General features: G+C 44.1%; 1 protein-coding gene across 8 annotated transcripts in view; it reads right to left on the bottom strand.

The window, feature by feature from the left end:
* Positions 1-25,172, bottom strand: part of LOC118507132 (potassium voltage-gated channel protein Shaker) — a 175,520-nt gene that overhangs the window by 102,666 nt on the left and 47,682 nt on the right. Inside the window, exon 1 of one of the 8 annotated variants that reach the window (XM_036045198.1) lies at positions 16,323-16,420. The exons of the other annotated variants lie outside the window; for them this stretch is intronic. The gene's annotated coding sequence lies outside the window, so the exon portion shown is untranslated. Of the gene's footprint in view, positions 1-16,322; positions 16,421-25,172 lie in introns of those variants that run through there. 8 annotated transcript variants of the gene reach the window in all.

The following is a 25,172-nucleotide window of genomic DNA, read 5'->3' as shown; positions in this document are numbered from 1 at the left end:
GAAAAGCTCGGTGAAGTTTTTCGAAGCGATTGAATTTTAATTAGCCGTTTCCATGGCCATGGGTTCCGGCTCCCCAGCGGGCGACCATCCACCATCCGCGCTTCACCATCGGCTCACTCGGAACATTATCATCATCATCATTATCAAACTCCCCGGTTGCCAGTAATTTTGCCTTTGCCCCGGAAAAGATTCGTGGGTATGAGCCCGAACCGGGGGTGTGAACGGTAAAACTTTCTCGCCGGTGCCAACGGTCCAGCAGCCGGCAAGTAGGAAAGTTGCCAATCTTGCCAGTTGCCCCGTGGGTGGAAGCGGAAAGGAATGCCCGGGGCCCGAGACGGACGACTCGCTAGCTGATGAAAATTCTAATTTATGCTGTCCACGGCATCTCGGCACCGGGACTCGTCCGAACTGGGCGACTTTCCGACGCGTTCAGGCTCCTGTTACTCGGAAGGGGTGGGAAGGGGGGGGGGGGGGTTGGTGGAAAGGGGGGTGGGTTTTGGCAAACGCAACCACATGGCATATTAAATCATCACCCCGTTCGGTAACCACCATCACCACCACCGTCACTCTTTCCTCTCTCCTATCCTTACCATAGAGCCCACACACACACACACACTGAGACAGAAATTGGTTCGAAAGGCGGGGGGGGGGGGGATTCTTCGGACTCGGCTTTACTGTTCACTTCACTGCGGAATTTCACTGCCAAGAGTGTTTGCATATTTTTTGGCACTTCGAATACTCTCCCCCCGCTGCCCTTCTCCCTCTCTTTCACAACCTCCTCCCTGAACAGCCGCCGCCACTAACCGAAAGTCACATACCCGAAACCGACCCCGAGCCTTCGAGTGGCGGGGGGAGTGTTTCGCTTGCTTTTCCGTGTTCGCTTCTTCTTCTTTTTTCCTATTTTCCGCGAGCCCCGACGCGGCAAGTGATCGATCATCGATGCGAAAAAAAAGGGCACGTGATGCAGTGGTCTACAGTCTAGCGAAAAAATGAATTATTCTCTGCGTTGAATGTCGGTAGCTTTTCACAGCTCACTAGTGCGTGTGTGTGTACAACCAGATTAAATGGAGAGTTAAAAAAGGTTTTTTTTCGAAATTCTAAAGCAAATAAGAACAGCAGTTTTGATTCAATGAGCAAGAGACGAACCCCTTCTTGTGAAAGGGGGTTCGCCTCTTGTGAAAGGGGGTTCGACAACAACAAAATCCGTTCCATACCGTACGACACATTTAGTGAGTCACAGGAACTTTGACCAACAGGGGTGGGGGGGGGGGAAAGGTAATTAAACTTGGAAAAAACCCTCCTGGTCAGTGTTCCTCTCTTTTCTCTGCCATACACCGCCCGCCAAAAGGCCAAGCATAAAAAACTAAAGCGAATAACATCGATCGGTGACATTACGTAAGGCGGGTGTATGTGTGTTTGTGGGTTTTTTGTTGTACGTCAACCCAAAACACGGTTTTTCGACCGCTTTAAGGTTGTGCCCTTTTTTTACGTTCGAACCTCGTTCGCTATCGTTGGCTAATCATTCGAAGCTTTGTTTTCCCTCAGTCGAAATTACACGAAACACCAGGCGTCCGCTTCGAGTTTCGAATCATGCTAAACTGGGGTGTCTCACGCCGCGCGTGTGTGTGTGTGTGACTTTATCCACTTTAAGGATGATTTTGCAAACAGGTTTTTGAGGTTTTTTTTTATTTTGCGCTACCCTTAAACGATATATAACTTCACCAGTCGTGAGGGGGAAAGCGAGAGGACACACACACACAAACACAGTTAAGCATGGCGGCACCAAGATGGCGCGCGCGCGCGTCCGTTACTCTCGGCACTAGAGGGCCCTTCTTATTTTGGACCTTCGCACCAATGGGTTGGCGGGTGCTTTTGTTTGAGCAAGCACGTTACATAAGGCTTCACGCCGTGTGCCTTTTTGCTGTGTTGTAAGGGAAGGGGGGGGGGGTGGTATGGGTGGAGGGGGGGTTGGGTGTTAGGGCAAGACACGCGCGCATACACACACACACACGCACACACATAGCCACACATGCCAGGGTAAAATGGGGTTGGAAAATCTATTCTCGCTCATCGAGAATTGCCACACGATGACGGCAAACCAGCTTCTGTCCCTTGGTGATGATGGTTATAGTTTTTCTTCAAGGGAGCAGAAGGCGGGGGGGGGGTTTGGGGATGAGAGAAGGGGTTTGGGAGGAACTGATGGATGTGGAGCCAACCCGAAAAGTTAGTTCGCTTGAAACTGCAGCTCGGGATAGTTGCTGCTAAAACATTTCGGATACTTGCGGTACCACATCACACTCTCACGGCCATCGATGCCTTGGAAAACAGGAATGGAAGTGCAACGGGCGTCGAGTTGCAGCCTTGGCAGCAGGGACCGAAGGCGAAGCAATTAATGCTGCCTGCAGCAGTCGCTACACAAACTTCGACACTACACACTGGTGCAATGGATGCTCTACACACAGCCCTCCTTTCTTTGCACACACACACACACATATACATACACGGGCTTGCAGAAAGACACCCCTCAACTTGTTCGTCATTAGCGTCAGTAGTTCACCCCTTTCTCTATCTCTCTCTCTCTCTCTCTCTCTCCCTTTCTTCCTTTATCCCTGGCTCGGTTGCACCACAAAATGGCGAAGTTTGTCATCGAGGGGCTAGTAAAACTAACCCCTCCTCCCCCCCCCCCACCTGACCTTCCCTCCTATCCCCACCCCCCCACCCCCCTTTCCCCCTCCCCCTGCTCCCAATCACCTATTTTCTCACTAAACTTTACCGGGTTTTGCAATGGTGCAGTTTCGTGGTGCATGATGGAATGTTTTTTGCCTTCCGCCGGCAAACGCTCCCCATTTTGGCCCGGTTCAAAATGGCTAAACAACATGCTTGTTGCAATGCAGAGTCACGAACAGCGTTACCGTTCGTTCCCCTAGCTTCACACGCCTGTTTACCCTGTACCATCCCAAAACGAGGGTGTTTGTGTTTGTGTGCGTGTCGTGTTCATTCCCAGTGCTCTCGTGTGCTGCCAGCGTGCGTAGAATGTGCGTTCGGTGTGGCAGCGGATGCTGACTTTGCACACCGGGATCTGTATTTCCTCAAAGGATGCTTTGTCTTCATCTAAGCAGGGACGCAAAGTGCAGGGTTTTCCTTGTCGGCTGATTAGTATCGAGGGCTTAGGAGACATCGGTAAGCTTCATAACATTAATTTTGGTAAAGTACAACAATACCTTGAAGGCGGTGGAGATGCATGTCACACATCAGTGCCCTCGTGTGGTAAATACATGGGTTTTAATATATTAAAAATTCATCGACGACGTGATATAAATGCTACCGTCAGGAAACGTGTCAGCCGTCGGTCACGCTATAAAACATCTTTACCCGGTCTTGTAAGGTGTAAATAAAGATTATTGGCAATCCTGGATATGTCTTTAGTAATCAAGGAAAAACAGTTATTTCTAACTGAACATCAAGCCTTTTTATCAACTTAAATTATTTGAACTTCAATAATTTTGTTATAAATTTGTAATTCGTCATCACATGCGAACAATATGGCTTCAAACCGTCATAATTAAAAATAAAATAAAATATTTTTATCAGCCTGCCATCTGTTATCCCATAAATGAACATTCTTTTAAACATTCTTTTTCTGTCTTAAAATCAATATCAAAATGTATTGTTGCTCACAAGAATTTATTAAAAGCATTTACTATTCAATAAACTCTACTCGAGCTCTGTCGATATTGCAATGTGTTGAGCTCTATCACAATCAATTTAGATAAAGCCCAATGCCTTAACGTTTGCAAAAAACCTCGAGAGAGCTTGTCCTACCATTTTTTGGCTTTCCGTGACTTGATTTTACCCGCAGCTGGATAGTCAGTCGTAAGTACGGAGAGTCAGTCTGGATGGAATTTGAGCGCTGATCTTGAGGAGGTCGGTTTCGGGACTTAGGATACATTTAAATTCTCGCTATACCTCATTCCAAACAAGCGATTGTTCAACAGGAATAATGCTTTAATATCTTCTAAAAATGATTGACATTCGATATACAATGAGCTTCAGAGCTTAATCAATCTTAATATGTTTCGATTAAATGCCGTACATGGCCTTAAAATCGCCTTGAAGAATATCGAATCAAATAATTTCATTAGCTTGCTATAAATCATCCCATAAGGGCATTTTCTTTACAACAAATAGTACCTTAAAGTCACCTTAAGTTAAATCAATGTTCGAAATTTACCGTGCTCGAAAGCAATCAATCTCAATCATATTATACTCAATGAAGCATAAGGACTTAAAACCACCCTTAAGTAATGGGAATTAAATAATTTATTAACCACGCTATCAATCATTCCAATTGACTTTTCCTTATCAGAAAAGTGTTTCAAACTCACCTTAACGTCTATCAATTAATTATATTCCCTCCCCCCATTTACCAAACTCATTTCAATCTTCAACACAGCGAGCGCTACTGTCAACACCGCTCAGCAAAACCCCTGCAGCACACATGTGCGAGCACCCCGTTGTCGGCAGTGCAGACAAGGCTTTCCATTCACTGTCAATGATGTACAGCAATATGATTTCTCATTTTGCTAAATGTCCATTCCGGTACGTGCACAATTTTGCCGCCTTCCACCGAAAACTTTTCATTACGCACCGTAATTAAAATGCTGCAGGAAGAGCTGCACGAGCGGATGGTTTCGTAATTAGACCGGAAGCCGGAAAACGGATACACACCCACATACGAGAAGGAAAGAAAAAAGGAAGCCCCAACGGGTTGTGCGACAAACGCAGCCGAAAATGCAACGGCAAACGTGTGTCGTGTATGCGGACCTGCTCGAGCATTACATCCAATACGGGGACAGCTCGGTTTGGCAGCTATGGTCGGAAAAAGGATTGACTATTCAACACCCGTGTCTGGCGTGTTTGTTTCATTTCATTACGGTCGAAAACGGGACGCGTGAAACAGACGGCCCGTAGTCCGGCACTGATAAACTACAATCCCTCCACATGGCTTGGGGTGTTGCATACCTTAAGGCGCAATATCCTTTTTTTCGCCAAATACGAAAAAACAATTGGATTGATTTCGGGGATGCTCATTTGCGGTACGGTGTTGGTTGGCAAAATCAAGTCCACCCCCCCCCCCGGGGGTCACAGGGGGTCACAGGGGGTGTGATCAAGCCCGGAAGCCGTTCGGAATGGTTTCGCGTTGTTCGAATATCTGACCGTGCTTGGCCTAGTTTGCACCTGCTGAGCTCCGGTAGGTGTTCCAGATTCGGAACTTTTCGATCCAATTCACTCAAACCCTTTTCCTCACACGCACGCACACACGCAGTGCGAAGGTTGATTGGAAAACATATTGCAAATCGGTAAACATTCGCAAACAACAATCGGCAAACAGCGCTGCCCCACAGCGAACAACCCGATTGGTGGTTAAGATTCGAAGAAAAGCTAAACGAAACACACATGCTGACACATGCTGGAGCTGATGCTGGGGGAAGACCAAAAACAAAACAATCAACTTGTGGCACTTGTGGTGAATTTTCCTCATCGGCCAAAACGAAAATCGGGCCGCAAGTAGGCAAGTGAAGGGTTGGGGTGACCAAATTATATCCAGCTTGCCGGGAAAAGCGTAAAAACAAAGACGAACATCCCGGAAAAACAGAACCACACGCCACAACTCCCACGTCTGATGGTTATTTTGGCGCACAAACAGCGACAGCGACAACTTTTCTTTTGCAAAGTTTTCCCTTTTGCCTTTCTCTCTCTCTCTTAAGCTGTTTATATTATCATTTTTTTTCGAGACTGAAAAATGAAGCTAAGCTTATTCCTGCCTGCCTGGATAATAAAGAAAACCCTCACTCTCACTGAGTGGAGATCTTCCGCCAGTCCCATCGCCCTCCCGGAAAATACTGTGAAAAGTGGCGGCGACGAAGACGACGACGAATGCTGATGCCATTTATTAACTTATTCACAGCTCTTTCAGCTGCTGCTTACCACAAATGCACACACACACATTCACAAACATTGATGATGTAATAGTTTGGGCTCAAACAAGAGGGAAAGGGGAATCGAGCAACAAGAAGTAAAAGGAAAGCCAGCGCAAAAAAGGGGCAGACGAAAAAGCACCCAAACGGAGAAGTTTTGTTGGAAAAATCCGATTAATAAATGATTTCCCATCAGCATTTCCGAGCGAGCCAGCCCCCCTTCACCCCATTTTTTGCTTGCATCTCACCCCTCTGCATCTCCTATTTGCATTATATGGTCGAACAGTAATCCCTCCTCCCTCCCTTGGGTGGTGAACTCCACCCTCATGCTTGGGGTGTCTCTTATTACGTTTTGACGCACCATTTGCATTTCTTTCTTTCGTCTCCGTTCTTCTCCGATTTTTTTTTGGTTCGGGTTTTTCACAATTCGAGACAGCACAAGAAAAAGAGGAAGAAAAACCATGGGAAATTGGAAAGAAAGGAATATTCAAATAGAAAAAATTGAACCGATTCAAAGCGCCTCCGACCGAACCGGCGTGCAGAATGCTTTGCTGCCCCAAATCGATTCTATCACTCATCGGTACGGTGCACATTGATTTGATGGGTGGACATAAGTTTTGCTTTGATTTGAAACTATTTTGAATTCTAAGTAAAATTAGTGATATTAAGATAATTATGGAACAAAATCGCGAGGGTTTATTGATTTTATCCATTGTTTTCCAATACATCGTCGGCTGATCTTTAAAAAAAAATGGCAGTCAAGTACCCCGACGTATCTGATATCAACGCCATCACTTAATCTCAATTCTCATCTGGGACTACCACCTCTCCTCTATCCTTGGGGAAAGCTATAAGAAGATTTTACGTTAGGTGTTGTCTGGTGAAATTTTCATGACATGACAAGCTCAACAGGAACCCGGTGAGTCTCAGAAAGCTTATGATTCGTCATTATCCTTCCACACTTACAGAGCACACGCATCATCCTTATCTCTTTCTCCTTGAATCCGCATCCAAGAGGAATGAGAGTCTTAGAACTGAGATGTCCTATACAATCGCAGCTTTCAGACGGTGTTGACTTTTGATCCAATACAGCCGAAGTTATGAACGACTTCAACGGTGTCAGGACTTGGCTTTTACCATCAATCAATTTGTTTTTTACTTCGTTGATCACCAACTCAAGCTTTGCAGTAGAGAAGCTTCTGCTATATAGAAGAGTTTGTAAGATCAGGAAAGTCTACGTTCTCAGACTATGTCAGGGTGTCGGAAAGACCCTCGTAAAGATCCACGTGAAGAAGAAACATATTTCCCTTTGGTTCTGAGCTATTTTTTTTATTCATAAAGAACGACCTGGCCGTATTGCTGTTCTGAGCGATTTAAAGGTATCAAAAAGAATCCTGAGAGTTTCCCATCCAGCTTCAAAGTTAAGATGCTTTAACTGAAGATGCTTTATAAAGGTTTAATTTCAGAGCAACAAATCCAACCGTGAAAACAAAAATAAACCACGCATTCAAGATATTCAACGCCTTTGCAATCCAGTTATAAATCCTTTGCACTCATATAATGGAATCTTGCAGGCAAGATTAGCATGGTTATTATGACAGTCCTGTAGTTTCTCGTTACTACTCAAAATGTTCCATTATATGATTGGAAAGTGTCCCAACAAGTTTCCAACAATCCACTATCGATTTGGAAAGAAATTCAGGCTTTCCTGTGCAAATTTACCACTGTGCAAAAACACGATGTAGCTGAGAACTTATTGGTGACCAGCGGGCCGGTAACAAAATATTATCTACAGCACTGTAGGAAATAATTGGAAAGGTTGAAGGAAGAAATAAATGACTCCCTCCCTTTTTTTGAAAAAGAGAATGATGCCCACAACGAAACAAAAAACACTCCACCCGGAAACTTCAAACAGATGAAAGGTGATAAAGATGATTGAATTCGATAAGAGTGAAACGCCATCTCTCTTTTCTCTCTCTCTCTCTCTCTCTCTCTCTCTCTCTCGTGCTTTATCTGACGTAAAGTAAAGCAGCATTAAAACTGCAAACTGCATTGTGGAATGAAGATTTAAAAAAAACTGTCATACATCTAATGGGGCACACTGTTCGGTAGGTCACACTCATCCTCAAATAAAAACATTTTCCCTCCCTTTTCAATTTCTCCCCCCCTCCACCCCGTCTCCTTCTCTTTACCACCACCCAATTGCTAGTCGTTAGTAGCCGAAATAAGGGGATTGGGGTTGTTTTTTTTTTGTTGTTGTCTGTTTTGCTCCCTCCATTCAAATACGAGACATGAGAAAATGAAACCTATTACCACCCCCCCAAAATGGGGTGGGAGGGTAGAGGAGAGAAGGGTTTTTCACCCCTGCCCCCAGTCAGAACACATTTGCGTATACGGTTCGTGGAATCGGATCCGTGTTATCCCGTTGTAATCTCTCATTCTGACTCACCATTTAAAGCTTTTCGGGTGGAAATTGGAGAACACCCGCCCATCTCTCTTCCCCCCACAACCATTTGCACCCTACTCAATACCAAGAATAGAAGGGGGAAAGGGATGGAGGTTTGAAGAAATGGGTTCTCGTTTGCGGGAGAATTCTAATTTCAGCTGTCTCATCTTATGCTTCAACCCTTCACACTGCTTAAGAAGAGTGTGCAGGGCGGTTGGGAGGGTGGAAGGTGTGGGAGGTTTTTGGTGGTCGGAAAGGGTCTTTTATCAGTTTCCTTTTTTATCACATTAATCACTTTTCAACATCGCGTTTTATCCTCCGTGGGTGGTACGAGCGGGTCGGGGGTGGAATAAACAGGGGAAAAGCCCGGATAATGGCACGCGAACGCGGGAGGAAGAAGCAGAAAAAGCACACGCACCAGCCGGAACGAACATTTCGCTTTGCGTTGCGGTCGAGGGTGACTAAATCGGCAATTTGATTTCATGGTGGTTTTTTCCTGTTCTTTTTTTTTCTTTCACTATTTGCCATTTCCTTTTCTTCGGTGATCCGTTCTGCTGTTCGTTCGCTGCATTCGTTCACACTGCGTCATTCGCTATTTTTCATGTTTACTCTAACGGTCGCGCGCGCCTTCGTTCCGGTCGCCTATTTCCAGCGCGTGCGACCGTTCGTTCGCAATGCGGATGACTTGGTGGAATTTCCGTTTGGCCATCCATACACACGGCACAACCGACGCAGAGAACGGAGTGAGAAAGAGAGAGAGAGAAAGAGAGAGAGAGAGAGTGAAGGAGAGCGAGACAGAAAAGGATAAGAAAATCGGAGCAAATCCTTTTAGCGACCGTATCGTTAGCTTTTCTCCTCCGCCTCACTTTTTTTTAAACATTCGAGCGCATAACGTACTCAAAAGACAGTTAAACACAACGAACTGTACGAAGGACATGCCGATCGAGGATTTTCTGCTGTGGGTTTTTCTACCTCTTCTTATTGCTTAACTTCGTTGAACAAACCTCGATTTGAAGAAATCAAACTATGGAGGAAATGACACTCGCCCGCCTCCTCCATCACCCCCCCCCCCCCTCCCGCCACGAAGCATCTCAAGTGCCCGTAACATTTCAAAGACCCGTAGCCATCGGAGCCTCGTTCACCTGACGACGGTGGATCGTTTAAGTGCCCGCGTGTGGTTTTTACGGGATACCGACGTGTCCAGGACCTCGACCGCGTACTAGGAGTTTGCTTTTCGCGCTGCTTTTGCCTTCTGTTTAAATTGGGTGGATCGGTGTACGTGCCAACACTGATGCTCCCTCTTTTTTTTTCACCATTAAAGGAAAAGCCCCACTCCCGGCAGCTTCGGTCAGGGACGGAGGTCATTTTATTTAACGCAAAATCACGTGCCACCATCCTCACTCCTATCAGAAATGGGGCGAAAAGGAGAGAGTGAGAGAGAGAGAGAAAAGTGCGGAGGTGGCTTGATTGATCGAGTTGGACTAGGAGGGTTGTTTAAAGTCTTTAACTGCTGGCCACTGTCATTTCATCCAATTCAACAATGATTTTATTCCCTCTTTACGCAGCCGAGGCCACGAACACGGAGCACGGTACGAAGAGATTTTATTTACACTAAAACTACGGGGAACTGATTGGAATTAAAATGACTTCATAAGGTTATAAACCTATCTATAAAGTGTACTTCAAAAGCAATTATTTTATGGAAAACATTATGAAAATAGAGCTTACCAAACTGCTCTCTGAGTAATAATGTCCAGCGTGTTGCATAGCTTAAGGCGCATTTGGGAAAGATATTAGAGTAACTCTTCATCGAAATGAGTAAACAATTTTGATGAGAAATTTTATCAGCAGATCTGAGATTAAATTGAGGGAGTATTTTTTCCCTCTAATCTTCTTCTTCTTTATTGACCTAACCACCTGTTTCAGTCATGTCTGCCATTTCTGGCTTACCATACTTATTGATACCGCATAGTTGGATAGTCAGTCCTCACTATGTGGTAGCGGCCAAGATGAGATTTGAACCCCAGTCCTGCCGTGTGAAGGCCGGTGCCGCTGTTGCATCTACCGCGCTAAGTTTTCGTTCCTTAAACCGTATTTAACGATACCTTTTTATAGCAAATGTTAAGAAATTGGATTTGCTTCATCTGCTAGATGGATAGTAATGACTAGTGTATTGCATATCATTAGGCGTAGTCGAGAGAACCTTAAATGCATCTGCTTCATCGAGCTGAGTGATGAATTCAAATGAAATTGATGTTTTATTATGAAGCTGCTGGTTATTGCTGCATGAAATAAACCATTAATCTAGGTGATAACTAGCAATCAACTCGATGGATGATTAACAAAATGGAAAAATAAATGTGTTCCTTCAACAAGAGATTTTATCTACCACATATCCTATTAAAGATTCAATTTAAAAAAATAAATTATCCTGGTTTAAATCGTACTGAAAGAAGGTTTATCAATCTTCAAGATATATAATACTATCTAGCGCATTGCATACCTCGAGGCGCATCTGAAAGATTTTGTAATGCAACTTCTTGCAGAAAAGCGTAAAGAAGGAAGTCCGGGAAGTAATAAAAAGGAATCTGATCAGTATGCATAGCATCAAAAATCGATTCGATACGGTAAAGTCGTGGTTGTTCAACCTAAAAACAATACACCTTTTAAAAAAAAAAGCGTTACGAAGCGTTACACTCCACTGAATACCATTTGTTGTTTCATTTCGGTGTGCTGTTTTTATGTTTGGCAATTAAATGAGCAAGCCAATACTTTTTTACCTATGTTGTTCACTCACAGAAAATGTATAAAATATGATTTTTCTTTCCAAAATATTCTAATAAAGTTCTAGCTTTTGTACCGATCAAAGAAATACGGATTGCTTTGAACCCGTAACAAAATACTTCAACTCCTATAAAATGGAAGTTCAAACATATTGCAGTACAAATCCTGAACAACAGAATAAAGAAATTGCTTAATGTTCTGATCGTGAACGCCCCACTTGGCAAAGCTCCACAAAAGCACCAGTGGAATGGAACGAACACGGTTGACAAATCTCTAATGCAGGCTTTAGGTTAAATAAATTGATCTGCATAACATAATGTGCTTCTTTTAAAAGAAGAAATCCCTTAAACTCATTTTTGATCTATAAATCATGCATGTTTTGATATAGAAAGCGCTCGAATAAATAGAACCATTATTCCAAGAATCGATCTTCACACCTCTTTCACAAGACTGCAGAGAGGAGGGTTTCATGTTTTGTTTTATTTTTAATTTTGTTGCTTTAAAATTTTCAATTAAATTTTGATGAATTGTATAAAGCTCTCAACAACACGAAAATGCAGTCACTTATTAACAAAAAAAGTTGTTCAAGGTTTTTTTTACTTCAACCCCTAAAATCGCCAGAGCTACTAGGCGCCTCCATCGATGTTTTTTTATTTTTGGCATGAAGAAGTACAACTTTGCATTCAAACGAGCCCGGACAAATATGTTTTATGGGAGGTATCTGAATGTCTGTCGTATAAAACATTGACTTCCCCAAAAACATGAGGTCACCTTGATAGTGAACTGCATTACAGTGCAGTCGTGATCCACCCAAATCGATTGTAAATCGCTTTCAAGTCTCTTGTCTTCGAGAAAGCACCTATTTAAACGGCGTCTTTCGATAGTAAGTAAATCGAAAAGCATGACCATCTCGTGTAGGACACGTTTCAAGCGTCATGTAGATCTCGTCACACGCTAACAACCATCGGAAAACCTTCAACACTCCATCAGCGCTTACCTATGGTAACTCAATCGATTCTATTACCAAAATCATCCCATTGGAAAATAAATTTATACCGACATTTGAAGACCACGAGCGGCGGACCCGGATGCACTAGCCCACGAGCTAGAAAATGAATCTTTAAAATATTCGGCAGCACCACCGCATTCGTTACTCGCATCGATTGAACTGCTTGCACTCTTGGGTGCCTTCACTGTACAGCCACAGGCAGCCCCATTTTTAAAAGTGTACCCCATTCGAGGTGACCTTATTTTGCGAAACCCTTACCCTTCTGCAACGGCTACCATAGAAGGTGACGCTCTGGTGCAGCCATTGGAATATTGGTTTCGAGACAGGAAAAAAAATACTCGGATACAACCAAACCTGCAACCTAACGAACGACGGTACACTTTAACGAAAAAAATAGCCAAGACCCACAAAAAAACCAGTGGGATGAATTCTGACAGTGGGCAGTAATTGCGCATGCTACACACCACACGTCTTCAGCAGCAGCAGCAGCAGAGACCATAAGGTTTCGGTTCCGTTCTCTCTTTCAACGCTTGCTCGGTCGGTCGGTCTTGGAAGGGCTGACTTCGGAATCAATATTCCGCCTTGACCGTTACACCGGAAACCGTCGCAGTCACCGCATTCACCGGAGCACGGTGTTGAACTCTGGCATATTGCTTCCATTCGGAGGGAAGTTTTTTTCTTTGTCGAGGTCAAGAGCCGGGTACGCCGTGTGCTTTTTGGCTGCTGGTTTTTTTCCTTTTCCCTGACAGCCAAGATCGTTTCTACAGAGTCTGTGTGGGTGTGTGTGTGTATGAAACATGATCTTCAAGCTTGAACAAAAAATCAGGATTAGCTGGAAAGAGAAAAGGAAGTTTGAAAAATCAACCCCCTTGAAAGTGACCGAAGCCTTATGCAGTGGCATCACTTCACTTTGCCATCGAAAGGCAAACGGGATTATCCCTTTTGCACGTCCACCCGTCGAATGCTGTCGTAAATCATGCTTCGATCTTACTGCCATGAACCAGCAGTAGTCGCAACGGAAAGCCCCTCTGACCTCAAATCAAACCCCGGCATTTTGTGGACCGAACAAGAATGGCTGGCAGGACCTTGGCAGGCAAGATCCTTGCCAAGAAGCTCACGCCGAGAATAGAAATAGATGAATGTTTCGCTGTGTGCGCGTGTGGGAAAGTTTGTGTTGAACAATGTCACAGCTTTCCCTCACCCCCCCCCCCTCCCTCTCCATTTTTTCCACCCCCGGGAAGGGAAGAGAAAACTATCAAACTGTCCCGCTCGCCGGCTTTTCCCCGGAAAAGAAAGCTGACCACGAACTGGAACGCGATATACTGCGCGTTATGCTTGACATCCTGGCGTAAAGGTATATATGTGGTATGAGCATTTGTTGTCATTTTATTTTTTTGGGTTCTAGGGAAAAAGGGGAAAACTATTTTTCATCGAGGGAAGAGGTCAAATAAGCTCGGTCAGTAAGGTCCGAAAAGCTTCGGCTTGCTCTGCACTGGTCGCTCGCTCTATCGCCCGCTAGCTGTATACCGCTACCCATACACAGCCGTACCGCCACCATTTTTTTCCCCCGTTTCACGTTCGTACGCGTAATGCATACGGTTCCAGGTCGGTTGTTTGTTTGCTTGTGGAGTTAAAATCGGTTTTTGCTGATCGGTTGCTCGATGCGGTTGATTGACGAATGATTGCTCTACACTCCAACACACGCATACAGAGGAAGGCACAAAGGTACACACACACACTTACATACAATCAAAGATACACACTTGTTTTAACACTTTCGTTTCCCGTTTTGTTTCCCATATTCACTTACTGCTACCCCTTTCCTTGGCTATTCACCCTTTTTTTGAGGTCCTTTTTCCGTTGCGCTTCTGTGTGTGTGTGTTTGCGTGCGTGCGTTTAGTTATAAGAGGGCTTTTGTATATGTATTAACTTAAAATTGCACATGTATTGACTCTTTTTATTTTTCTTCTATCCTCCATGAGAAACCTTAAATAGACCCATTTTATCGGACTCGCTTTCGATCACACAACAAAATGGCGAACCTCACTCGAATTTACTGAACGAAAACATATAGAGAAGGAAAAAAAAGGTGAAAAACAATAATTAATAAATGCATGGGTAAGTTGTTCTGTCCCATCCGATACCATCAAACCAGCATGTCCGTGTGTTTGTGTTCGTATGAGAGTGTGTATTTGTGTGGTCACATTATTAGTGTCCGCAATCGTCAACGTTTAACGCGCCAGTCCAAAGCAAACTACTACTAGAAGAAGGTGGGAGAGAGGGGGTGGGGCGCGTGGTGTGACAAGGGGATGGGGGTAAAAACCCACCCCTATATAACCGTCACGTAGGACCTCAAGCAAACACCGGACACCAATACACTCTTGCAACCAGGGACCTTACGTTGTTCGGTGGTTGGGGTTGGGGGATAGAAACATGGACGGGGGGGCAGGGGTAGGAGCTTTAGGGAGAGGGGGGGGAGGTTGGTGGAAAAGCGGCGATTAAGCTGAGTGAATGAGGGCTGGCTTCATGCGAAGGTATGTTCCCCATTCTACTTTTCCCGATTGACGAAGGAGGAGGTGGGGGAAAACGGAGAAAGAAGGCAGGTGGCGGGTTTATTGTTTTCCGTCCCCTTCTGCATCCCTGCTCCATTTTGGTTCATCGCACTCTTTCATCGCTCGGAATTATTTAATTTTCTTCCCACCAAAGCAAGCGATGAAACACGTGGAGTATAGTGAAAGCTGAAGTTCATGTTTAGATGAGGTGATTTGTTTCCCTGTACCACCTCCTCCCTCCCCCTTTTTATACCCCCTTCGAAAAAAAAACCATTCTCCTCTCCCTCAAAGTAACTGACAAATCTATTATTGCCCCTTTCACGAGCGTTTTTGCGTTCGACCCCAACCGATATGAAACGATCAAACGCACGCACACCGACAGTATTGGATAGTATTGTGGTTGAACAACAGCGGGAAAAAGAAAAAGTAGAGTGATAATATTAAAAAATTAATAAAACGAAAAGGAAAATTTGAGTGGGTCCCAAGAAGAAAAAAAATTATCAGCCAAGTCCTGTCCGGAAGACTTGGATAAGGATGATGTAGTAGAAAGAGTGAGGGGGAGGGGGGGGGGTTGTCTTGTTTCCCCCCTCCTGCCTCCACCTGTTTTCCTTACGCACACATACACACGCACGCACACACATTGAACGGCACAGTCAAATACGAAACGGTTGTACCCCGATCGAGATCGCTTCGAAATGGATGTGCGTGTTTTGGTTGTTGGTAGCAGAAGTAGCAGCTATTGGTAGTGGTAGTAGTAGTAGCAGTAATAGCAGTAGTAGTAGCTGAAGTAATAGTAGTAGTAACAGGTTTTAAACGGTGCGCGATGCCAGAACAATAGGTCGAGCCACAACAAAAGGCAACACACACACATACACACACAAACAGAACCCGGTTGGTGGCACTCACGCACACACAGGCACACCACATACATACACCAAATTTGTCGTACGTCTTCTACCCTTCCTCTCCTTCCTTCCTTTCCTCTCTCCCCTCTCTTGATTTTTCACCGCTTTGCGGTAAAACTCCGGTACTAACACTTGCAGGCGGATGTTCTTAAACTGCGCGACTCAACACGACGGTTGCTCGATTTAAACCACTGATTCACCGTTCGCGGATGTGTGGTGTGATCTGCGTCTTCTTTGTCTCTTAAACAGGCCCGTAATTTTTGTTTGTTGTTATCGGATGGCTTTCACTGCACCTTTTCTCCATTTGTTTTTCCACAGCAGCCTTTTTAAATCGCCCGTTTCGCTTCACACTCACGTTCTGTGGCTTTGGTCGATCTTTGAGGACTTTTTTGAGAACGAAAGAGCCACCACCAAAAAACAAGCAAAAACGTTCGCTTTCTTTTCTGTTTGTTTGCTTTCACACGCACGGTTAAAACACGTTTCCGGTAGACCAAAAAAAAAAGCCTCCCGTACTCGACGCGGCCGACTGTATTGTGTACTGTGCTCTGATCGCTTTCTGGAGCCGCGTTGGGTCAACCGTTGGTCGACTGGAAGCCGTGTTCGCTTGGTTGTGTGGTTTTACTTTTTGCCTCCTTTTGTTTGCTTTACCGGAATTGGCCAGCTTGTGTCTCGCGCGCGCCGTGCGGCTCTTGCCGGGCAGAGAACCAAAACAGAACAACTCGGTTGGGACGGCTGGCAAAACGGCTTTTTTCGTTTTCGAACGCAGAACGCAGTTCGGTTTTTCGGGATCGGGATCGGCTCTTTTGCTCGCACCTGCAGTGGTGCAAAAGAGGCCTCGTACCGATCCTGTTTCCCCCCCTCTGTCCGTACCGCACCTTCCTCTCCTTCCCGGTGGTGAGTGCCCTATCGACAAGGAAAACCCGAAAAGGTACGGGAACTCACCGGAATTCAGCAGGCCGCGAGAGAGTATGAGAGAGAGAGAGAGAGATCGAGCTTCATAGGAAAAACGGACGAAAGCTTCTAAAGAAACACGACAGACAATGGTCTGGTGAGTGACCCCCCTTCCCCTTTCCTCTTACCCCTTGCTTTTCAAACTGTGGTTACTGCACACTTCGATTTTCCTCTTCTCTCTCTCTCTCTCTTATGCTCTCGATTACATCTAAATCGTCCATGAAAGGTAAGGCAGGGCAGAATAGTAGCACGTCTAGCGTCGTAAAAACTCATCCTGCTCGTGTGTGTGTATGTGAGTGTGTGTGTGGCGAACGATTGCCGCCCACGGGCGGACACTCACCGGGTCCTGGCTTCGGTCCCGACGACAATCGCCTTCGGTCGCCCGGCACCCGAATCGAACGCTGCTCCGAGGCTCATTATGCGTCAGTTAATTGGAGTGAGAAGGCAACTACAAGAAAAGAGAGCCCCCATTTTCGTTCATTCCCCCCCTCGTACCCACTTCTTCCCTTAGCCTCGTCGTTCCTAACCGTACAACAATAGAAGGAAAAAAAAACGGTCCGAGCCGAACGGGCACTCTTGGAAACGAGTGCCTTCCGACACCAGCTGAGTAACGTGACCGGACCCGCTCTCCCTCCTATCTGCTTTCCCCTCTCCCTCCCCGTCAACCACGAAGTCCTTTCCGCACAACCGTATAAATACATTTATTTACCTATTTTCGGACTAACTTGTCTTGTTGGTTGTATCTTGTCGGCTACTCTTTCGTAAGGATTTTTTTTTCTTCATGCAAGTAATTTTTTGAAATACGAAACGTCATTCACGTCCTTCAAGCAAGTACATTTACGTACACACACACACATGCATTTCGATGCCTGAGACAAGGCTGTTGACCAGTGTCGGATTTGCGAAGCTTTGCCGGTGAGTGGTGCAGAGCTACCTGAGTGCTGGGCGCTCAGCACTGCGTGAGTGCCTTCGTGCATGTCATGCGGCATTTCGCCGAAGGTGTATCGTCTGATGAGTATAGGGAACCACCGGGCGTATTAAGGCGGAGGGTGATGGGAGGGGGTGAGTTGTTGGAAAGGGGAGTAAGGCTTGGAGTAAGGCTTGTACAACACCCTTGATACGTTCCATCACAGCAAACTAGTAGTTTCGTTGCGTGTGTGTGTGCGTGTCTGTTTTTTTTTGTTTCCTTTCCATTGTGTTGTTTTGATGTAACTGTTACGACAGTGCGCGAATGTGCGCGATTGACAGAAAAGTTTTGTAAATTAAGGCAACCAAAGGGGTGGTAGGGGGAGGGGGCGGAAGATGGGTAGTGGGAGGGTTGGAAACAGAACCGACCCCACCGCAAGCTGACAGTCGTTTAACGGTTGTCAAAATAGACAATAACAATAACCAACCTCCTTCACTCCACCCCCTTCCTCTTATTTCAAGCGTGTGTGGCGGCTGTCATTTCGCTACAAATTTGCTTATTTTCATAACCTTCCTGCGGCTAATACATTTTCTTTCCCCTTTTGGGGTTTTATTTTCTTTTTATCTTTTCTTACCCCGCCGAATTTTCCTGGTGGCTTTAGCGCTTATTAACTGCGGCGGATCGATGTGTGTGGTCGCCCGCATTGGTGGTGATGGTGGTGGTGGTTTTTTTCTTTCTTCTGGTTTATCCTCTACGCCCGATAGACGTGTGACGGACAGCGTTTACTAGTGGATCCCTCCCATCATTTTCCTCCTTGTTTTTTTTCAGCCATATTTAGTGATTTAGTAAACGAGAATAGCTCTCGACGAGGGGGTTGAATACCAGGGTGAAGGGTGGGAAAAATACATAATCTTTTTCTTTTACTTCGTCTTCCTACCCATTTCCCACAGTCAAAATCTGAGCAACAGCTAGTTCAAGAAATGGTGTAAGAGTTTTCCCCTTTTTTCACTCCCTGATCAACATGAAGCACCACTAGAGAAAAGAATATGTGGTGGTGGGGGGAGGGGGTGGGGAGGGTTGGAAGAACAATCCCAACGTCAGTGACAGCAACACGGCTCATTACGCGAATCCATTCCGACCGTGTCCTCCACAACGATTTCCCCAAAAACAGAAAAGACCTGCCAGAGGCAAAAAAGGGCGTCAAGTACCGGAAAATTGATTGAGTGAAGGCTCCGATTGAAACAAGAAAAAAAGAGGGAGAGTAAGAGAGAAAATTGGGTGAACCGGTTGGCAGCACTTAGATTCGATGCGTAACGCACGCCCTATATGCCCTTTATGCAACGCTATTTTCTGCTTTCACTAGTTAGCTGGTTTACAAATTTGTGGTGTTGTGTGGCATTAACCCTGTTTAATTGAGTTTCATTCGAACCGGTACTTGTAATGGAGTTTCCAATCATAACTTCCACGATGGGTTACTCTCTATATTTAAACTCGTAATTAGATTATTCACCAATCACCATCGTGGTTTATCGAACCATTAGCTCTATTTCCATTAAATGGTTCGCTGTTTTTTGCTTCTCTCTAACGTGAAAACGACCCGGATAAAAATGACACGCACCAGGCGCCTCCATCGATATTCAGAGCAAGAATTTCCATTGTTTGGTGGTACGATCTAAAAAAAAAAATCACTGGAGTGTTTCTCCCACCGTTTACGGATCATTTTCATCGTTTCAGCATCGAGATGATTCACTCGGCTCGCACAGAGATAAAAAGCACTTCTAGTTTGTTCGTCCTTAGGAGAGGCCATTGTCAGGAATTAGGAGAGGCCGAGCGAGGGTGCGTGTTAGAAAAAAGGACACGCACAATGGAATTTAATTCAAGTGAGAATACACGCACACAAACACACTGACATCCCCAAAAAAGTGACCATCAAAAATGGATAAAGAGAGGGAAAATAAATCGAACAGCGTGACAAGTTCTGTTCGATGGGGCCTTTTCCTTTGTGTGGGCTTCATGCTCATTTTTATCACACCGAACAAAAAAATCATTCCCTGTTGATTCGCTACATCACCTAACTCTAATCCGATTAATACACTCAGAGTAAGGCACGAAAAATAAAACAGCCTCCTTTATTCGAGGACAAGATAATAAACGCTGCATTCCGTATGCAATAAACCATCAGGACCGACATAATGTCAGCCCGCTTCTCATATCGCCCGCAAGTACCGTGGCATATCAAATATCCAGGCAGCTATCAAACGGGGGGACAATATTTTTAGAACCCCGATTACCGCAAAATGAAAATTCTTACGGATTGGCAGACGACGGCGCTAAACCGTGAGCGGTATTGAGGACTGTTGCAGCAGGCCAAGACCGCAAAGCGGTTGTAGCGCCTGATAAGTAAGTAAGTAAGTAAGAAAATTCTTACACAAGCAAAGAAGAATTTTCAAAACGCATAGCAAAACAGGATGAAAAAAATTAAACCTCGCACGTGACAGATTCCGGTTGGTGGAGATTTTTGGACAATGAATATTAATAATAGATGTAAACATCGTGCGATGGGTTTGCCTATGATACAGGGTGTAGCATACATTTACGAGCATTACATTTCTCGCTTCTTTTTGAAGGGAAGAAAATAGTTTAAGACTCTTTAAGAAAACTGCATATAATTGTAAAAATAAGAATAAATTCCTCGTTGAGTTTTTAAAAAATATTTTCTAATTCTGTTTTCAATATTGTGGTGAAAAAATCAAACGAAGAATTTGGTCTTAAATAAAATGAACTTTGCATCCGTTTCTTTTTCATTTTCTTATCTTTTTCTTCTTCTACTACTTCTTCTTTAACTGCTTTGTCTTTTTCTTTAAAAAAAATCCTCATAAACTTAAAAACATTGCGAATAGTAGAGTGAGCCTGTAATGAGATTTTAAAAAAAAGGAAACTTGTTCTTAAATATCTAAAACCTAAGGTTTCTAAATTTTATTGAACTTTTGACGCTAAAACTTCGAAAGGGTTCGGTCTGTCATTTCTGCTCTCTATGACTTGATTTTGCCTATAGCTATATAGTCAGGCCTCCGTACCTGTGGAGGCGGTCTAGGTGGGATTTGATCCTCGCTTCTACCAAGTGAAGATCGGTGTCGTTATCGCCTCGTTCACTGGACCTTCCAATATTTTTTACATATTTTTTCTTAAAAAATGGGCAGTATTGTTTTTTACTCCCGCTGTACAAAGGAAGGAGGCGATTTACTACCTTAAAAAATATTTCTCAAGAATGAATGGAACCATTTAGAGCTAATTGAGATAAATTCGTAAGTCATAAATTATAAAGTTACTAATTTATTTTTAACATACATAAAAAAAGTTTATTTATTTATTTATTTGTTTATGTTTTGAGTTAGACGGCTTGAGATAAAAAAGTTATCTGGAAAAAAATTATCTTCTTCATAGCAATAATTAAATATAAAAAAAAATTTAATTGCATTCTTCAAATCTCATAACTGCTCAACGATAGTGGACGAAAATGTAGAAGTGAGTCTAAAATGAGCCAAATGACTCTATTTGAAATCCGGATTACAGGTAATTATTAACAATAAAAAATATCATTTTTTATAACAGCCAAACATGTTCATCAGTTCTGAAAGGCTTTTCATTCTCTTGAATACAGGAACCAATCTCTGGTGAAGCATTATTATTATAAGCCATGTAACCCTTATTACAAAAAAACATTCCACTATCCATTTGAAACAATCCTACCTATTAATCCTTCCTAACATTGGGAAAAAACTAGTACGTCAAATATAATCCCATACTTTTCATTCGTTTTCTTCTGCGATGTATAAAATACCAAGAGTTCTATAACACGTTCAATCGTTTGAATGTTCTTTTGTTAGGACTCAAAAAGAGACAAAAATTATAATTCATAAAAAAAACTTCCCTTAACAAAGGATTAATGATTTAATAAAAAAATAACAAACTTTCAGACTACATGAACTTTCCTGCTAATTGGTTCATTGTTAAGTATGAGCTCTATTTCATCGTCCACTAATTACGATAATCAAACATGTTCTCCTCCAAACACATTCAGCCAAATACGAATCGCCATGCTGCCATAAGCTGAGAAAACATAAACAAAGCATCAACAGTGTTACAATCAACGCCACAAATCGCTGTACAAAGACAGCCCTCCCCCTCGGTTTAATCGATACTTTAGAATGGATTGTATTGCCGGTTTAGTGCACATTAATCAGAGATTTAAGTCCGGGAGAACCGTCACGGTCATCTAGCATCAGCGCCAAACGGGTTACGCTTAGAAAGGCTAGAGACAAACAGGCACGGTAAAACTGCTTGCTGCTGTTTGCTTGTACCATAAACACTCACACTCACACACATCCACATCAACAGAGAATGCATTGGCACGCGTGCAACACCGTACCACAAAAACCGCAACCCTGGAATGGAAACGGAAGTGGCGATCGGTAAACATAATAAAAGTCTCTTTTATTCCTTCCGATGTGCCCCGATTGTTTCAGCACTACATCGTCCATTTGTGAACGATACACTTCCCCCCCACCCAGCCACACACACACACGCCGAAGATTGTAATATTTTGTATCACTTTTCAAATGCTCCGGCTGGGCCAAAGAGACTCGTTTGCGCTGGTTGGACGTAAGGCAGGAACTTGTGCTGCGTCATTCCATGCGAACGCCAACCGAGAAAGCACTCGACCCCAAGACGAAACAGTGCTTCAGCGCAGTCAAGCATCCCTTAGTCGCTCACCTCAAGCCCCCCCCCCCACCCAACCCCCTCAAAACGCTAACAAACACCCTTCAAGGATGTGCAAAAGGCGTCGTCGCCACCGCACCATCGCCTTTTGTATTCTAAAGTCGAATTAAGCACTGACTTGCAGCCAGCCAGGCGTTACGGGATTCGGCCGGCACCGGCATACGTCGCGCGACCACGGTGGATCACATGGCGACATGGCGAGCAACAGCAGCAGCAGCAGCAGCGGTGGCGTCGTTTTACATGAAGCACCATCTAATAAAGTTAACTGCTCCATTCTTCTCGATTGTTTTCCGCTTGGTCGACGATGGCTTTGGCGACGTTCCTACACACACACACTCCCGCTTCCGCTTGCCCGCCCCTTTTCACTCTTTCTCTTGTACGCCCGAGAATTCATTATCAACATTCTCATCGCGCGGTGATGTCGTATCGTAGTGCGCGCGCGATGAGAATGTCCTCAGTGCCTCGGGGCGAGGGCACATGTACATGGAGGAAAGCATACATCGGAGGAAGTTGGTAGAATGAGGCGGCAGGGTCTGCCCTGACTTCACGTACCTTGCCCAATGCTGTTCGCATCCCAAATCGTACAGTGTGTAAGGGTGGGCGGCAAATCAGTCGTTCTTTGATTTTTCTGTTTTAATTATCTTCGAAAGAATTATAAACATTGTCGCACAAAAACGCGTTTTACAAAAAACCTTTCCAAAAACCAACTGTTAAAAGTGGTAGACAACCCGCTGCACACGGTTTGTCATGCACTGTATGTCCTTGCCGATGTCTCGAGGACGTGATACACATTACCGTTCTTGCTAGTTCGTTTGTCTTTTTCTTTACACCAATTTCTTGGCCAAGTGTTGGCCCCATCCTCATCACAGAAGGCTCTCAACGCTTCCACCTATCTACCCACCCCAACAACCCCCCCCCCCGCGCATCCACCCTCTCGATCAATCTTTTATGCTCACGCTCCCATCTCATCCTGCGTGTTACATCCATTTACAGGGAGGGGGCGAGCTGCCGGATCACGCTTCGCTGAGTGCGATACTTAGCAAACATTTATTAACGAATTTCTGCCCCCCCCTCCGCACTCACTCACACGGCTTCCCCTTTACCAATATCGTGGTAAAGATCCATCGCTCTTTTGTGATGTTCGTTCAGCTTCTTCTTTAGCTACTCATACGCGGTTTATGCTTTTGAGATCGAAATAATAATGGCGGGAGGAAACGTGACGACGAGTAGACGTGTGTGTATGTGTGTCGGTAATTCTTCCTCACCTGCCTTTTAACACAGTCACTAGCTTGTTCCCTCCCACGTCATCCCCGTTTTGGCCATCCTTTTTTTGCGAACAAGTAGGATAATTTTTATCGCCAGATAGTGGATGCGTAAACGTGCGCTATGGCTGATCCTTGCAGCATACAACACATTTTTCGATCGTGTTTCTTGTTGCTCAATTTTTTTTTTGTTTATCGAGCTTGTTTGACGATCGATATAATTATTAAAAATGAGAAGAAAAATCACAAAAATTCCAAAAAATCAAATTGAAAATTCTTAAGCTAAAACCGCATGATTACTCTGCCAAGATATAAAATAACATTTGCTTCTTATTGATATAATTTTCATAAGAAATATAAATGGAGACGCCCGGTGTTTTGTTAGGACGATTCGAATGATGAGAATTCTTTAATTGACTTCAGGCCTTGTTTATAACGAAATAGATTTTTTTTCTGCTTTAAAAAGTCTTATTTTTTGTAAAAAAGAACTGCCATGGTTGTTCGCTCTAAAGTACCCCAAACCTCATAGAGTCGTTGTTCAACTATTGAAATCACTCAATTGAATTTCTCGTAAAGTCGTTTTTAATTTTACTGCCACAGAAGGTAGATGCAGGTTAAAAAACACAAAACAGAAATCTTATTACGCCTTCTCTAGCATTTCTAGCAGAACGTTCTTTCTAGGCAACGTTCGTTCGTTGCCACGACCAACACAAACGACTGAACACTCTCCCGGTTCTCAAACCACACCATCACTCCCGGGCATCCGTTTTCTGAGTCGCCCCCACATGGACTCTTCCCTTTGAAGAATTTTTATCAATCACTGGATCAAAGCGAATGCCGGCAGCTTGATGGATAGCTACTATAATGACACCGGCATCCAGGGTGATAACGAAGCCGGGGAGGACTGCTAAAAGCTATCCCCTAAACGATGGTATGGGATGGCCACAGTTGGGACTTAATACCGAGTTGACCGATGTTTTTCCAATGAACCGTGCCAAGAATTTGTGATTGTGATTGTGTGCCGATAGACATAAAAAAAATCAAAGAGACGAAAAAAAAAACCAATACACCATTCGAGCGTGCAAAACTTACTTTTTAACTCTTAAACAGTTCCAACTACACCGGTCATCATTTTGGGTGTCTGTTCCCATGGTTTTTCTCCCGAGCAAGAAAAATAAATATATGCGCAAATGAAAATCATTCCTCCCCCAGGTGCTGCAAATAGTTTCGTTAGGGTGCATTCAATACTTGCTCGCTGATTTTTCTCTTCGTGCACACGCTTTTTTTGTCCACCGGGGAGGGAAGATTCACTACCGAGCTATAAATGCCAATCATCGGTGGACAGTTCGCCTTCTACTTCGCATTTTCATTCGATTATTACTCACCTGTGAAGGAAGAAAGATAAGAGAGAGAGAGAAAAAACGGGGCAGAAAAAGGAAATTCCGCCAGAGTGAGGAGGAATGGAAGGGAAGGAAAATGGTGTAAAGAAAAACGAGAAAAAAGAGGGGAAGAAAAGAAAAAAGAGAAAATCGATCATTTAGTAATTTTGATCAAATATGTATAATCACGCACACAATCAAACACACAGGAAGCTGCGTA

This window comes from Anopheles stephensi, chromosome X (genome assembly GCF_013141755.1).
Source record: "Anopheles stephensi strain Indian chromosome X, UCI_ANSTEP_V1.0, whole genome shotgun sequence".
Taxonomy (NCBI): Eukaryota; Metazoa; Arthropoda; class Insecta; order Diptera; family Culicidae; genus Anopheles; species Anopheles stephensi.
The sequence above is the reverse complement of the archived record's forward strand: the minus strand, read 5'-3'. Positions and strand labels throughout refer to the sequence as shown.